Genomic DNA, 16,638 nt, shown 5'->3' with positions numbered 1-16,638 from the left:
CTGTAGGGTGAGCAGGCAGTGAGAGGCCGGCAGACTTGTCTCCCTCAGAAAGGCACGGATCTTGTTTGGGGGCCAGGAATGGAAGAGAGGAGCTAGGAGAACAGTACTTAGTCCAGGTGCCACAAGCGGAAGAGGGAGAACTGAGGCACGGCGTGGTGTGAGGCCCTCCGGTCCAGAGCAGCAGGCAGTGGGCTTCGGGGTCTGCGGCCAGGGTGCCCCCCCAGGTCCCAAGGGGCAGCACGAAGTTTGAAGAGGCAACCAGGGTGGAAGCATCGAGCTGCGGGGGCGACGCGCCCCCAAGACAGGTAACAGAGGGCAGCCGGTTGGCGCCTGGGCAGTTGCAGCCGGAAGGCCCAGGAACTCACCTACAGGCAGGGTGGCTGTGCACCAGAGCACGAGGGAGAGGCAGGGCAGAAACAGGCAAGGCAGGGCCCCAACGACGACCCTCCAGGCCCAGCAGCCAGCAGGAGATAAGGCACAGGGGAGCTAGTCCACAGGGGGGCGAAGTAGCCAGTGCGGCCCACCAGCACAACTGCAGGGCTCCAGATCGCCGCCAGGGGAGCAGGCCCCATCCCCAGCAGGCGAGATCAAAGACGGCTTGAGCACAGAGCCGTCAATGGGAAGGAGCCGCAGCGGCCCGCCTCCGCTCCCCGGACAGTCCACAAGGCTGTAAGTCGGGAACTGCAGGCAGGCAGGCTCCAGCGAGGCACCCGAGAAGAAGCTCCCGTGATGGCGGGCCGCGATGTCAAGCAGGCCCAGCAGCGCCGAAGGGTAGATGCTGGTCGTAGCGCAGCAGCCGGCACACGCTGGAGGGAGAGACACCAGCGAGGGAAGCATGGGGGTGCACCGCTCCCTCAGCCCAATCCGAGCTGCGCCGCACCACGTCAGACCTGGGCAAAGCACTTGGCTGCAACTAGGCCACAATGCCACTGGACCGGGCCACACAGCAGGCCGCCCCCAACCCCACTGCCGAACCCCCCCGCAAAGGCACGACTCACTGCTTCAGGCGAATACCGGTCCCCGGGTCAGCAATGAAGCAAAACAGTCCGGCAGAGGATGGCAGCTCCGGCAAATGCACAGGGCGTCCCGAGCATAGGAGACCAGCACCAGCCACAAGGGATGAAACTCTGCCGGGGAATCAGGCAGGAGCACCGGAGCGGGACAGGTAAGTGCGCAATGCTCTCCCCAGCCAGAGATCAGCAAAGTGGTGTGGCGATGACAACGATGTCAGCAGGATTCTGAAGGATTATAGCGCTTGGCCAGCAGAAACCACTCAGAGTGCAGCCATCTTGCAGCCGGCCAAGCCATGCCCCCCCCCCCAATCTCTCATGCTTAAGTGATACTAGTAAACAGGGCTGAAACTAGGATGATATTACTCTCCGGCAAATGAAATGCAAAGCTTCCTAATTATAATTGTGAAGGAAATGTCTGATCTTATTACAGATGACAGATGTTTTGTTTCCTCCCATTACATTTTCAATACCACAAATATTCTTTGTTCCTTCCTTGAGCTTCATTTTGTACAAGTTGTGGTTCCTCCCAAGGCTCCATTCAAGTAGGACATATATGAAGCTGTAGTTTTCAGGACTCTGGATATGCATCTGGTGATTCGAACTAAGTTATTCTGTTATTTCTCTAGGATTTTGTCTGATCTTCATTTTCAATAATCAAGTTTAATTTGACTTCACATCAAGAAAAGAGGTGTCCTAAGTTCAGACTGATTATTGGCTTCTCATTCCCTCAACTTGTAGCTTGTGACTCTGGGTTTGTTAGGAATTGTAGTTCTTGTGATTGGCAGCTGGGTGTGAGGGGCCATTTAAAGGCCTGCTTCGGTGTCATTTCAATGAGAAAATCTTAAGATGTTATCCGTTGTTTGAAGAGGGAATATCATTCCCTGGTGTTTCAAACAATTGTGTTGTGACAAACACTTAACTTGCAACAATCTTCTGAATCTGCGGAGCCCAAACTGGAAAACATAGGAGTAATTATTGGTAAGGTCACACAAAACCTTCGAGAGACACAAAAACATGCTTGGTCCAGCACAGGATTTGTGCTCCACTTATCTTAATACAAGACCTGTTCACTTCAGTGGAGAAAGGAAATGATCGGAATTACCAGCTGCAAAAATTGTGTTTTTCAAAACTTTTCCTCTCCCAGAAGCTAAAACTGCAGAAGATGTGACGCAGATGCTAGTTGAAGAGCACGTCAGTCCTTCAGAAAATGCCAATCCAAGAAAAAGAATTTCCAAAGCCCGAAGATAAGTTTGTGAGAGCAATCTACTGAATGTCTCAGAAGATGAACCACAGAAAGAAGCCGCTGGTGATGAGTCATTGAGAAATGTGAGCATCAGACAAAGATGTTCTGCCTTGAGAAGTAGCAGAGGTGACAGTTTTTTTGTTGGGATATTGTCTCCCCCCGACCATTCCACATCAGGTGACTTGTCATCCTGCGTTTCGACCTACAGCTACCATGACATTTCATAGAAAACAGAGAAGAGGTGACTTTAGTTTGAATGTTTTTTTCGGTTTGGACATTTTCTGGATGCAACAGCACAATTTCTAATTTCGACATGCAATATGGCACATCCAATCTAATAGACTGCTAATGGGCTTGCGGAGAATGCCTCTATCTCCAACTGCCCCTTTAATGGTAAGTACTATGCACACTAGTGATCATGCATGAAGTCCACCTGGTCGTTCCAGCAACGAATATATCTCATATCCATTCACACCCGATGGAAGGCAATGTTACCATACTCCACCGACACCAACGGATTGCTCAATATTTTGCCAACCACCCCTTTGATGACATTCCCCAAGAGTTCCACCTTTTCAATGATGCTCAGGTCTTTTTTGGAGGCCTCGTCCCACGGTTCCAGACCAAGGCAAATGCACATTGGACCGAAGTGACCTGCTACGAAGTCATGCGGGCCCTCAACAGTACCAGGGATGGGCTCAATGCTATCATGAAACAACTACACCCCTCAGGCTTATGGCCCTGGAGAATTGGTATGTCCTGGACATGCTGATTGCGATGAATGGTGGAGTATGTCGCCGGATTGGAAAAAGCTGCTGCTCTTTTGTGCCTGCAAAAGATGCAGATAATGGATCACTTACAAAGATCATTGAGGACTCTGACAATTTAGGGAAGAAAATGGTTGAGGAACGAGGTGCCAGGGCAGACATATTACCGGACAAGTTCCATTTTAGCTGGATGCCTTCATGGTTGTTTGCACCCCTAAAAATGTTAGTGCGAGAACGAGCGATTCCAGTCCAGTTTTGCAGCAGCGAAGTGCAGGAGAGGGCTGTCACAGCAGTGAGTGGCAAGCAGCGAGCGCTGACGGCTGACAGCTAAAAAGCTGAAACCCGCATAAAACACCTGAGCTGAAACCGTAGCAGCCGCGGAGATTAGCCATAGCCGCCACCATACCCGCCATCATAACCGCAACCACATACCAGCCGCAACACCAGTGAGCTGGGGACCGGGTCCCCTTTACTGGCACCAGCACCAGTTCCAGAAGCAGAGGTAAGCCCCTTGGGTCTCTTGTGCCGCAGCGGGAGAGGTCAGCACGGCGGGAGCCGTAAATCCACACATTTTCTCACCGCAGGAGCGTGGTGCAGGGGAATGGAGTGGAGGGGGAGAGGATTGCAAGTGGCTGGCCCCCAAGAAAAGCATTAAGACTGTGGATCATCTCGGCCTTCTGCCCAGCCGGCCCGACCCTCCCTGGCCCCCTCCCAGAGGCAGTACTCAATCTATCTGCCCTTCTGAGCCACTGAACCACTGTTGCATGAGAAACCTTCGGAGCAGCAGGCGTCAGCTCTACTCACGCATACCTGTCCTGCTCCAGAGAGCGCACTGAACAGCCCCATATCACTCTTTGAAGGTCCTGCCGCCGGTGTCCGCTCCTCTTAGTGTCCCACTAAGCATTTCGGGTGTCGCCTGCAGGCTGGAGTAGCGGCGGAGAAGCTCTGCTCATCTAGCAGCGAAGAGGATAGAGGAAGGACTTGCAAAACACCACAATCACTACTAGCACCTGAAGTGCCTTCCACTACTACTACCACTACCACGTTATACAGACGGGCTGCTTGCCCCCCTCACTGGCGTAAGCAATCACTGGACAGTGCGCAAAGGGGTCGGTGACAGGGAGAGCGCAGGCTCCAAGCCCCAATTCGCCAATTTGTAAGCAGTTCCTCGTGGAAGCTTTATGGAGGGGCAAGTCACTATGTTACTTAGGAAACTTCCCAGGAGAAAGGGTACCACCCTTCGATGCTCTACAACAGTCACCGTCACTGCAAGACAAAGTGTCATACCCAGGTGGGCAACTGTCACAAGCACAGATTAGTGAGTTTTTCAGTAAGCCTGCTCCTCAAATTGGCTCTGCCCCTACCACAACATCGCAGTGTGGGTAAGGTAGCAAAAGGTCCAAGGATTTCAAGGCTTGAACAACGCTTAAATAAGCTGTTTTAATAGGTGAATGGAGACACACTCGAAGCTCTGGACCTCTTGGGCTTCATGTAGAAAGACAGGGTTGAGGATTGGTAAGTGTGTACTCTATAGGAAGGCACAAGAGTTTTTCAGGATTAATATCCGTTCTTTCAAAATTGTAGTATAAAGGACAGGACTATTTTTGATTGCAGTGAAGTGTCTTTATTATTTTTCATAGAGCAAGGACAGCCGACACGTGTTTTGCCCCCTCTTGGCGATTTGCGCCGGGACTTTATAAGGCTAGTTTGACTTTTACGACGTCAATAATTTTGGTTTCCAAATTATTTCAATGTCCAAAATATGATAAATACAATTCTTCAGGAACAAGCATTCTTTTGTAAAGCTATTGCCCTCTGCGGTCTCAGGTCCTAGTTCTTCGTCAACATGGCAGTTCTCGGGTTGAATCCCGAGAACTGCCATGTCGACGAAGAACGGATATTAATCCTGAAAAACTCTTGTGCCTTCCTATGGAGTACACACTTACCAATCCTCAACAACATCGCAGTGTGATGTGGAAGCCCAGGACCATGACCAGCTCTCTTCCCACAGCCCTTGTCATATTAAAAGATCACTTTCTGAGAGTCCTTGCTTATGCTCGCCTGAGGCCAGGTTCCACCTGAGAATCACCAGCCGTACAGGATTTTCCAGGAGGATGTCCTGGAAAAGCCATTCACGATCCAGGACACTTTTATTGACCCATTAAGGGTTCACCCCATTGGCGCCGGAAACCTTTCTGCACCAGACCCTGGCTCAGATTTTACAAAAACTATTGTAACAACTTAAAATCTTCAAGAAAGCAGCAGAGACCCAGCAGCACCTCATTCATTATTGAAGCCCTCACCGCAATGTAGCCCGGGTGCACATCAAATTGAGCCCAGTGACTCATCATCTTTAAGGAAGAGCCCAAAGTATGAAAGTCCCTTCTCATCTAAAAATCTATCCGATCGATTTTTGGCTTCCCTGGAAGTCGGAATAGAGGATTCACTAGCCCATACACCCGGGCTTCAGCCCTCACTACAAGTCTTTCAGCACTGTGCAAGATGACAAGGACCCATCTGTGCCTACCCCCTTGAAGCCAATAAGTCCTTTCTAGGTCTCGTTGGCTTCCCTTCACGTCAACCAAGACTCAATTGCAACAGAATCTCAGAAAACGGAACTATAAATGTAACTCAATTCAAACTTTGGCTTCAGCACTGTCTGACCAGGGCTCCAGGCTAAGCTCTCTTGATAGGTCCGTAGGACCTCCTGATAGTTCAAACTCTTGTTCCTGCTGTCCATTTACTAACAAACTTTCATCCCTTCCAGAAATTCTGGGCTCGCTTTTGGACAGCATGAAGCTCAACACCAATAGAAACGGGAAATCGAAACCCATTCAAGAGGCTCAAACCGTTTTTTTCTTGTGTGGAGCAACATTGGATGCCCTATCATCAGCAAGAACTACTATTTCCTCCTCCTCAGAATTAGACCTAAAAAATCCACCTTTCTTGCCTTGCTTATCATTGGCGACCGGCCCAAATGATCCTAAAGCTGGCTCGGAGTCCACTAACATCAGCAGTCAAATGACCATTCCATCAGCGATTACGCAGACTGATCTCACTGACCCAGCCCATTTAAACATCGCCTACCTGCCATCTAATCCGCCCATAAAACCACCACTGTCTAGGAGGGAGAGAAAGAAACTTAAAAAACAATCCAAAAAACGTTTTGCGAAAAGGATATCGGGGCTCAACGGGTCAGGGGCATCTAGTTTGGCAGCTTCTGAAGCGAGGGGGCTCTCCTACTTCCCCATTTTTAACCAAGCCTCAAAACCCCTGAGACTAGAATGACGTTCATGGACAATAATGACACGACCGATAGTCTTGGGTCATTAACACAGGAAGTGCCTAAGGGAACCGCCCCGGCCTTCAGAATCACTGAACTATATTCTATAATCGCGAAGCATGAATCTTTGCCAACAAAAACCAAGAGGACAGCCTCTCAAGGCCAAAGCCTGGGCAGGCAAGACAGCATAGCTCAGCCCCTAAGGGAAGTCCCAAACACATGGAATAGCCCAAAGAAGTGCTCAGAAAATTCAAAACAAACCAACGTAGATTTCCAAATTACAACAAAAGACGTACTGACAGGCAATTCTCTGTGTCACTAGTCAGGTGACCCAACCAAAATTCTTCGGGATACAAATGCAGAGGCCTTCTCAGTCTCAATTAATACATGTCTCGGGAGGGCAAAGTAGGCTGGTGGGAAATAATCGTCTATCTGAAGTTCGACCCCAACATCTTAAGGTCCCCGCGCCTCTACCTGAAATAGCAGGGAGACAGAAATACCAAAGCCCGGAAAAAGATGCAGAACTTGTTTTTTTTCTCACTTTGTACACAAGGGCCCACACTACATCCTTAATAGAAACAACCTCATCTACTTATTTAACCATATCCCAGCGCCCTCTGGGGTTAATTCTTCCGATCTTACATCAGTCAAGTTTGCCTCAATACCAGGAAAGGGGTTTCGGAAGCAACTGTTACAATGTGGTCTCGAGAATCCCTAAGGGATACAATTTTTGGGGAAGCCAACCTCTTTGAAGACTAGGACATAGAACTGTGGGTCCCTCTACAACAAAAATATCCCTACTTTCCTCTTCAGGATGACCCTGAAGGGACTCGGGGTGCAACCCATGTTTGGCTTCCAGACGCTTCGAAAGCGGATAACCTCAGAAACATCTCATGTAATAACAATCAACGTCTGGTGAGCTGTAAACCCAGTCTCCCTGTATCCCTCAATACTCACAGCCGCTATGGGTACTTCCATCGAGAGCCTCCAACCGTATGCTCCTAGCAGTACTCCTCCTAACGGGGAAGCCAAATGGTCAGACTCCAAACTGATCATTTCTTCTTGGAAGGCAGCTGGGTTAAAGTCAACCCTCTCATCCAAATCAGCAGTGGAATATCTGAATAAAAGTGACATCATTTGTTTTCAAGGTACTTGGTCTCTATCTCCATCGGCTCTCCACGGCTATTATGAACTCTTTCAATCAGCCTCCCAGCCCAATTCCTATGGAAGACCTTCTGGGGACCTCTCCACTTTCATTGAACACAGGTGCAAGATCGCAGCTACTCCCATCTATCGGAACTTAACAGTAGGGCAAACTGTACTAATTACCGGTCTTTCAACTTCAAGCAGGGCCTTTCCCTTGCTCTTAATTAACTGTTACCACAACATAGCTAAAACATCAAAATCAATGGCAACAGTCCTATTGGTCAAACATCTGGAAGAACTTTTATTGGAAATAGCCTCTGCAGAAGTACTGTTAGTAGGGGCTTTCAATATCAGGGACCTGACCTCCAACACCCATTCAGTCACCAAAACTAAAGAGCAAGTCATGACCACTTTTTTAACCAATTACAATTTACGTTCTGCAAAGCAAATCGCATTGGAACAGGATCCTGGTACCCATCTGTCGCCAACATTTAAGAATCTTTCGACCATTGACTACATTTTTTTATCACCGTCGTTGGTAAATAAATTAATCTTGATGGAAATCCCCACTCGTACCGAGATCAACCGTAACCCTTTGTCTGTAACGATGGACCTGCAAGTGCCTGCGCTGCCAAAATATCTGAAGTGGGGCGTTCACTGCAGGTGAAACTCTACACTCTAGTCAGACAAATCAAATGGGACGCTTCAGGTTCTAACAAGGTGGGCACCTGGCTCATTGGAAGAACTCCAAACTTCACGCACAATGCGCCCACAGACTTCCATCACTGGTGGGACAATGCCATTGTCAAATTACGAGAACTCTTAACATGTCCTGAAGCTCACCACAGACCCCCCAGGCCTCGCCTGAAGTAGATTTTTGACCCGGTGTTAGCAATCCAAAGAAGAGCCCTAAGGAGGGCTGTGTGCCTGCACAATTTGAAAGGCACAGAGCACTCTGCCAACAATATGGCCTTGCTGCGCAAAGCCTACAAGAAATAATCGTGGGAAACCAAGAGACAAAGAGAAAAGAATGACTGCTAAAAATATTTGCCCCGCTTAAGGAAAAAAAAATCTGACCCAGTTTTGGAACCATATAAGCAAAGTTCGTTCCTCCAATAAGAGCAGGAGGAACGCGGTCCGTGAAGAAGATTGGCCTCAGCATGTGATTCAACAATACTGGTGTGACACCCTGGACCCTGTGGAGGGCAAAATTAGAGATTGCGTCGATACAACGCAGATAGAAACCCATGAGCTGACTACTCCGGCTGAGGTCTCCAATTATTAGAAATCCATGAAAAACGATGGCGCTCCCAGGCCCAACGGCCTTCCATCTGCGGTATTCAAATGTGCGCTGGAAGATTGGGCTAAGCTTTTAGTCCCCTAATCTAACCTATCGGCAACCAGACTCATGGAAAGGCTCGATTTTATGCCCAATTATTAAGAAAGGAGATCCACCTCTCCCAGCTAATTATGGAGTCATTGCCCTATTAGATCTTGAGGCCAAGGTATATGCCCGGTGTCTCCTCAGGTCGCTAGAAAAATGGGTAGTGGAAAACAATATTCTACCATACTTTCAAACTGGGTTTCGATCCTCGGCCTCTACAATAGACAACATCACCACTCTAGCCATCCTGAGTCAACAAGTAGCGCAAAAAAATCATCTCCCCTTTATAGCTGCTTTATAGACTACAGTGCTGCCTTCGATAAAGTGTCACGCACCACCTTATGGAGGAAATTAGACAAGTGGGGAATCCCTCAGAGTCTGCCAGGAGTACTTATCTCCTTGCATAATAACACATGGGTACGAGTCGGGACTGGCCCAACAACAGTCTCTGCAAAAATTCCAACCTCAGACGGCCTAAAGCAAGGTTGCGTTCTCGGCCCCATCTTGTTCAACCTTTACGCCGCCGACCTTGGAAGATTCCTGGAGAAAAGCAATCTCCTTCCGCCAAAACTGGGCCTCGCAAAAACGAACCTGTACATTTTGCAATATGCAGACGATATTGTTTTAATGGGCCAGGCAAAATCTGGCCTCCAACGAGCCTTAAGCATGCTCCACAAATATAATACTGCTAACACTCTAAAAATCAACCGGGAAAGACAAAGGTTTTGATATTCGGCTGTTGCAAGATCAAGATAAGTTTAAGGTGGAACATTGGGCCAGCAAAGATCAAAACAACATCAAAATACAATTACCTGGGGGTCTGGTTTAGTGAGTGTTCCAGACCATCAGTTCACCTAGCCGCCTTGAAAAAGAGAGCTGGAGCAATACCATACTCTCTGACCTGACTCAACCAGTCCCTGAGTAGTCCTTCTGCAGAACCCATTCTGAAGGTGATTAAAGCCACTCTTCTCCCTGTCTTAAACTATAGGCATCAGGCCTTTCCTGGCGCCTGCTCGGCCAGTCTCGACCATGCCCAAGTTTTCATTTATAAAAAAATCTTCTGTCTTTCGAATTTCATCCACAGGGCAAAACTACGACTGGAGCAGGGCCTTCAAAGACAATCTATTTTTTGTGATGTTGATACCCTGAAATACTTCATAAGGACATTAAAAGTCGCAGACAACACCCTAAAAGCCCGGTTAAAAGAAACTCTTGCCAGCTCTGGGAATCTGTGGAATCGTCAAAACATAAAGGCCATAAGAACACTAGACATCGACAACTCATTACTAACCACAGTCACTAATCCATGCACAGCCTGGAAAAGGGTTATCAATAAGAAGGTCAGACAAATTTCCTACCGGATGGATATCCAGGTTCAATAAACATCAACTATCCTGCTTACCTTGAATAACTCATACTGCCCTGGGGTACCTCAATCTTACCTCCTGGAAACTCTGAACACAGTGGCCCGGAAGCTTTTGGGTTAATCAACTCCGGACGGTACAACACGCGAGAGATCGGTCCGGATTCAGGGACCACGCTCGTGTTCGACTTCAGGAACTACTACATTTCCTCCTATTTGCCAGGAGGCTGGACGGCACACAATATTACGGGCCATATTATGTCCACCTACAATAAGAGGTTTACTGTGTGACCACGCGCTTCTTTCTCCTAAGCCAATCTAGTCTTGGGAGTGGACTATAGAATTACCTGGCAATCACAACCTTTAGACATGTGAATCCTGAATACTATAAAGAGGTCCATTGCGTGTTCGCGTGCATCTTTTTTGCAAAGCCGATTCAGCTTTAGGATTTGATTATTGAACTAGCTGGCGGTGATTCTATTTACACGGGAATCCTGATTACTAAGAGAAGTCTTGAAGCTGACTGTGAATACCGACTGGCTTTCTTATCATCGCATATACATCGATTAATTCTCTACTCTTGGAATCCAATTGTGTTTATACAGCCCTGAGGAAGCTCCCCGCATGGGAGTGAAACGCGTTGGCTGATCTCTTTTTTGTGATTTTAACAATGAGTTTTTCTACAAATTTGAATAAATAAAGAAGAAATATTTTTGTATACATTCATCATTTGTTTTGGACTTTGTTCATGTGCACCCCCATTAAACCTGAAAAGTACCCCCTGATCTGGAATCACAGCGACGGCACTCAGCAGCTGACATCGGGGCTGGCAGTACAAAAACTGACACTTAATTTAGAAATGGGTTTAAGGTGCGGCGATTCAAAGGCCCGCTGCTGCTCTCTGTTTCTCAAAAGGGTCATCAGAACATGTTGGGAGGCATCGCCCCTTTGCTTTACTTCCTTAGGCACTCAAGTGCTTGTAAGGAATGGAAAATATGTGAGACTCCTGGACAATCTCTTTTTACCCTCTCTGGCCCCTGCCCTTCCAGTTCCTCCCCCCAAAAAACTTATCACCAACTTATTTTGCCCCCTGTCCTAGTATTCCTGTACTAATTAATTTTAATATTGGCTCTGGAAACCTGTTAAGTGATTATAATGGTAACTACAAGATTGCCTTGTTAGTCATATGTATATGAACTTAAACTTGATGGTTTTCTTAGTTTCTTCTTTTAACGTAGTAACTGTGCTATGAGGATATTCTATTGCAATGGTTTTATTTAACTGTGCTAATTTAACAAAATATGCCAACTTACAAACCTAGTGCTGATTTGCAGCGTGCTGTTACTTCTTTGTTGAGTCATACAGAAAGTGTGTAATTGTATGAAAAGATTCAGTTCTAAAATAGTTGGGATGAATTACTCAAACACAGTAATATACAGGCAGTCAACACATAAAAACACTGAACAAAACAGGGGGGTGAATTGCACTGTTAGAGAAAGGTGAGCCCACAACAAATGGCTCACTATTATCTCAGACCCCTACAGAAACAATTTACCAAGTTCCGACAGCTCACCCGCAGCCAGCTAGTAGACACCTAGTAGGGAAGGATCCTTTTGAAGAGCAGTATGAAACACTAGCTGACAGGCCTGAAGGAGAATATATTGAACTGAGAACACAATTACGTAAGGAGGACAAGTGTCCCTATGCCACTGACATGCCCTAGCTGCCCAAGATAAACAATGGACCAGCCAAATATGCTGTTAGAGTTTTGTTAAAAAATGAATAAGAGGTGGGAAATGAAGCAGGATTCCGTTTTACCATGTGAATGCCTTAGGCCAAACCCCACCCACACCTGATTCATGAGTCTGGCGTGCCTTTGGATAGCCTATGTCTTTACAGTGTTGTTTTGGGAAGTGTGGTGACAGAAAAATGCCCTCTTAAAGACCAGACTGATCTAGAACTCCCACCGGCTCCCTTGGGTACTTTGGCAGAGATAAAGCGCTCAACACCTCAAAGGAGTCCAAAGCCAGCTGCTAGGAGGGATCAGGAAAGGGAAAATGGATGATCAAGGTATTGCACCTCTGAAAATTCACAGAAAAAAAATCAAAACCAAGAACTAGGTCAAAGAGCAGAGAGCAAGGAACTAGAAAGCAGACTGTAGCTGCCAAGGAAGAATTAGACATTTTGGTATGTTCTACTGATACTTATGACTTTGCTGCAAGAAAGAGTATCCATATCACCCCAATTCGACAATGTTGGTTTCCTGAGGGAAGTGTAGTAGTGGAATGGCAAAGCAGAGGTAGCGATAAGAATGAATCGGAAGAGTTTGACAATATGTATGCGCATTACAACAACAAAAAAGACAGGAATAGGCTAAATTTAGAGGAGGATTAAGGCCCAGCAGCTTCTTTAAGGCCAAGGTATCAGGTATGCGCCACATACTCTCAGGGTATTACAACCTCAGGGAAAATATTGTTGCACCAACAAAACGCCAACGTGTCCCGAGGGTCCCTTCTCTTGCATCAAATGCGGTTTTCAAGCCACGCTTTCCCACATCCTCGCTGGACGGCCCACAGATAGTACAGACTTTCAGGGAGGCTGGGAAAGCTTTCTGTTAAATGTCAGATCACTCCCTAAACATTGTATAGAACTATGGGACACCATTTACAACACTCAACCTAAGATATGTTTCTTAACTGAAACATGGCTGAAACCCCACACTATCCCTACCATCACCCTAGGGATACCTACGGGATATAAAATTCTTTGCCTAGACCGCCCCGTGAAGGTGGGAGGCGGAATCGCCATCATATACAGAGATACTCTGAATATTAGAGTCTTAGAACAAGTGATGCTCCCTACTATGGAAGTACTCATCTTTCATCTAAAAATCAATCCCAAGGTACATTGGAAAGGAGCTCTAGTCTATCGTCCACCTGGACCCAATGCTGGTTTTTCCCTTGCTCTCACTGAACTGCTAGCCCCCCACATGAAAGCTAACGAGAACTTCATTTTACTTGGAGATTTTAATTTTTATATTGACATTGCTGATCATCAGGATACTAACGCATTCCTGGCAGACCTTGCCTTGCTAGGGCTACATCCTAGAAATAGTGGTCCCACTCACTCGGGTGGTCACACCTTGGACCTGATCCTTACTACCCAACCCAATGTCCACTGCCATCCCCCCAAGCATATCAACTGGTCTGACCATAAAATGATAGACTTCTCCATACCACACTTATCCAACTCCATAAACCGCCCAGCTACTCACCCTATTAAAGCAGACCATGGCATAAAATTACTCTTGCCAAACTTAATCAAACATGGGAACAGCCTACACTCACCAATTTTGACAACATCGATACTGCTCTCTCCGTGTTCAATTCCACATTGATGACAGCTATTGACACTCTGGCCCCTCAGAAAAATTAAAAAAAAAACACCATAGCAAAAAGGGAAGCATGGTATACTGAAGCCCTTAAAACAGAAAAAAAGACATGCAGAAAATTGGAAAAACATTCGAGACGTACGGGCATAGGGAAGATAAGAGCCGATACCTGGAGGCTATGACCTCCTATTACAAAAACATAAAAAAAGCAAGAAAAACAAGCCTCACCACCCAAATTGCAGAGGCAGGCAACTCTACAAGAGAGCTATGTAAAATCATTCAGACCTTCACCAGCCCCGAAGTATGTGAGAGCCCAGACACCTTCACCCAAGATCTATGTGACGAAATATCCCAGTTCTTTGAGGACAAAATAGAAGGGATATACAAAAAAATCACTGCAGTCTCAGATACCTTGGAAACTGAGGTCCCTGAAACTTCCCCATTACTGACCCCTGGAAAAACTCTTCAGGTCATCCCAGAAATAACCACTAAGGACCTGACCACACATAACAACCAAATAAAGACTGGTTCTCCCACTGACCTGATACCAGCCAAATTCATCTCCCCGTTAAACGAGATATTAGGTCCCCATATTCAGAAACTACTAAACCTCTCTTTTGCCAAAGGTCAGCTCCCACTCGCCTGGAAGGCAGTGGTAGTGAACCCTATACGCAAAAATTCCACCCTGCCCTGGTCAGCACTCTCCAACCTCCGCCCGATTTCTCTCCTTCCTTTCATCAGCAAACTGGCAGAGAAACACGTTAACACCACTCTTTCCAGCTTTATCAAGGCAACAGGGGGCCTGGACCAATCCCAATCTGGATTCAGGCCCAACCACAGCACTGAATCGGCCCTCCTCTCTGTGACAGATCAGATCAAAATGTCACAAGATAGAGGTGGCTCCATGATTCTAGTGCAGTTGGACCTGTCCGCAGCCTTTGATACCGTGTCTCATAACACCCTTCTCAGCCGTTTGCAGGGAGTAGGAATCGGAGGCGTAGCATTATCATGGCTGGAGAGTTTCCTTTCTGGGAGATCGCAATCCATCAGCCTGGGCCCCTTTCGTTCCATCTCAAGGGCGCTCACGAAGGAGGTGCCACAGGGCTCATGCCTCAGCCCTACATTGTTTAATGTTTATGTGGCCCCCCTGCTGAGATCGTGCGGAAATATGGGTTCATACCGGTTTCCTACGCTGACGACACCCAGCTCTTCTACCCTTTCAGCTCCCTTGGCCCCAAAATCAAGGAGAATTTTGCTGAGGGTATGAGGGCGGTGTCACACTGGATGGCGAGGAACTGCCTCCAGTGCAACGTAACAAGAACAGAGGTCATGCTCTTTGGCAAAGCAAGTATCCTCTGGTCCCCTGACTGGTGGCCAATAGATCTCGGCCCAGTACCTACACCCAAACCTCATGTGAAAAATCTTGGAGTGAAGATGGACCAAAAGCTGACCCTGAAAGAACACACAAACTACATTGCAGGACTGTGTTTCCACACCATTGGCCTACTCAGGCGCGTCTTTCCATATCTCCCTTCCACATGTAGACGGACACTTGTACAAGCCTTGGTAACCAGTCGCCTGGACTACTGTAACGGCCTGCTGACATTAGCTAATGCAGATGCAGTAGGTCGTTTGCAGGTAGTCCAGAATACGGCAGCAAGACTGGTCATGGGTGCACCTGCCAGGACTCCCTCTAAGCCCTTGCTGAAAGAACTGCATTGGCTTCCCATACGGCAGCGTATCAACTTCAAAATCTGCTGCACGGTGCATAAATGCCTGTATGGAGCAAGTCCTAAATACCTATCTCAATCCCTGGAATTGCATCAGCCCAGCAGGTCTCTCCGCTCAAGCAACCAAGCCCTGTTAAAACCCCCTACCACAAAGAAATCCAGACAAGGAGACCGAGCTTTCTCCTCTGTGGGCCCTGCCCTGTGGAACAAACTTCCCATCGACCTAAGAACAACCATCAATCACCTGTCCTTCAGAAAGACATTAAAAACCCTTCTCTACCAAGAAGCATTTCTATCCATATAAACTTTCCAGGATGCTCTACCTGATAACTCTTTAGCTGGCAAAGCGCGGAGATACCCTTACGGGATTGATTCCTGCGCTATAGAAGAAAATAAAATAAGGTCTAAGAGACAGTCAGCAAAAGCACAGACGAGGAAGAATGTAAAATCTGCAAGAAAGTCTAGAGTTGTTAGAGCTGCACCCACTAAAAATAAGTAAAAAGTTGGTTCAGAAACCAAAAACGGTCCAATAGAGACTCCAAGTGTGGCTGGGAAAAACAAACCTAGTGCAGACGATGCAATGGAAATGATTGGCGGGCAAATATTTTGAAGTTCATGCATTCTGGAAAGCACAACAGTGGCCGAAGTTGTGCACTATGCTCTTAAAGTGACGCCGACTACACAAAAACAAGAATTACATTTGCTGGAAGAAACACTTGGGGGCATATGTGCAAGCCCCTATCGCAATGGGTATGTCACTTTTTCCGACGTTTACAAGGTAGCACTAAGCCACTTAACCTGGCTTAACACTGTCTTGTAAATAAGGCCCCTTACATGCTTTACTTAGCGTGAAATGGGTGAACAGTGGATGTTCCACTGCAACAGCCATAGATTTCGAAGCTGCCCCCTATTTACAATGGTGGTGTAAATAACAGGCAACACTCAAATTAAGACCAGGGAAAACCTGGTCTTAACTTGGCGAAACAATGAGAAATGCTTTATTTCTCCTTGTTTTTGCTTTTTCCATGTGTGCTGCCTTGTGCGTCACATGGAAAAAGCAAAACTCCTTGGATTGTTTATGTGTAGGAAGGTGTCCCTTCGTGCACACAAACAATCTTAAAAAAAAAAATGACCATTTGTAACTCCCATAGAACGAAGAGACAAAACTGCATTTGAAGATTGCTTATGTGCAGGAAGGGATACCTTCCTACACTAAAACAATCTTCCTCTGCATACAAACACCCTTGCACTATGGTGCAAGGGGGTGCCTGTGTTGGCGCTAGGCAGCTAAGTGTAGCGCCAGGGCAGGGGGAAACGC

General features: G+C 47.0%; 1 pseudogene; it reads left to right on the top strand.

Moving 5' to 3' along the window:
* The first annotated feature begins 1,031 nt into the window (after positions 1 to 1,031).
* LOC147698167 (shugoshin 1-like) lies at positions 1,032 to 16,140 on the top strand (annotated as a pseudogene).
* The last annotated feature ends 498 nt before the right edge of the window (positions 16,141 to 16,638 follow it).

The sequence above is a fragment of the Lissotriton vulgaris genome, chromosome 8 (assembly GCF_964263255.1).
Source record: "Lissotriton vulgaris chromosome 8, aLisVul1.2, whole genome shotgun sequence".
Taxonomy (NCBI): Eukaryota; Metazoa; Chordata; class Amphibia; order Caudata; family Salamandridae; genus Lissotriton; species Lissotriton vulgaris.
This window is presented reverse-complemented; position numbering and strand designations above follow the sequence as displayed.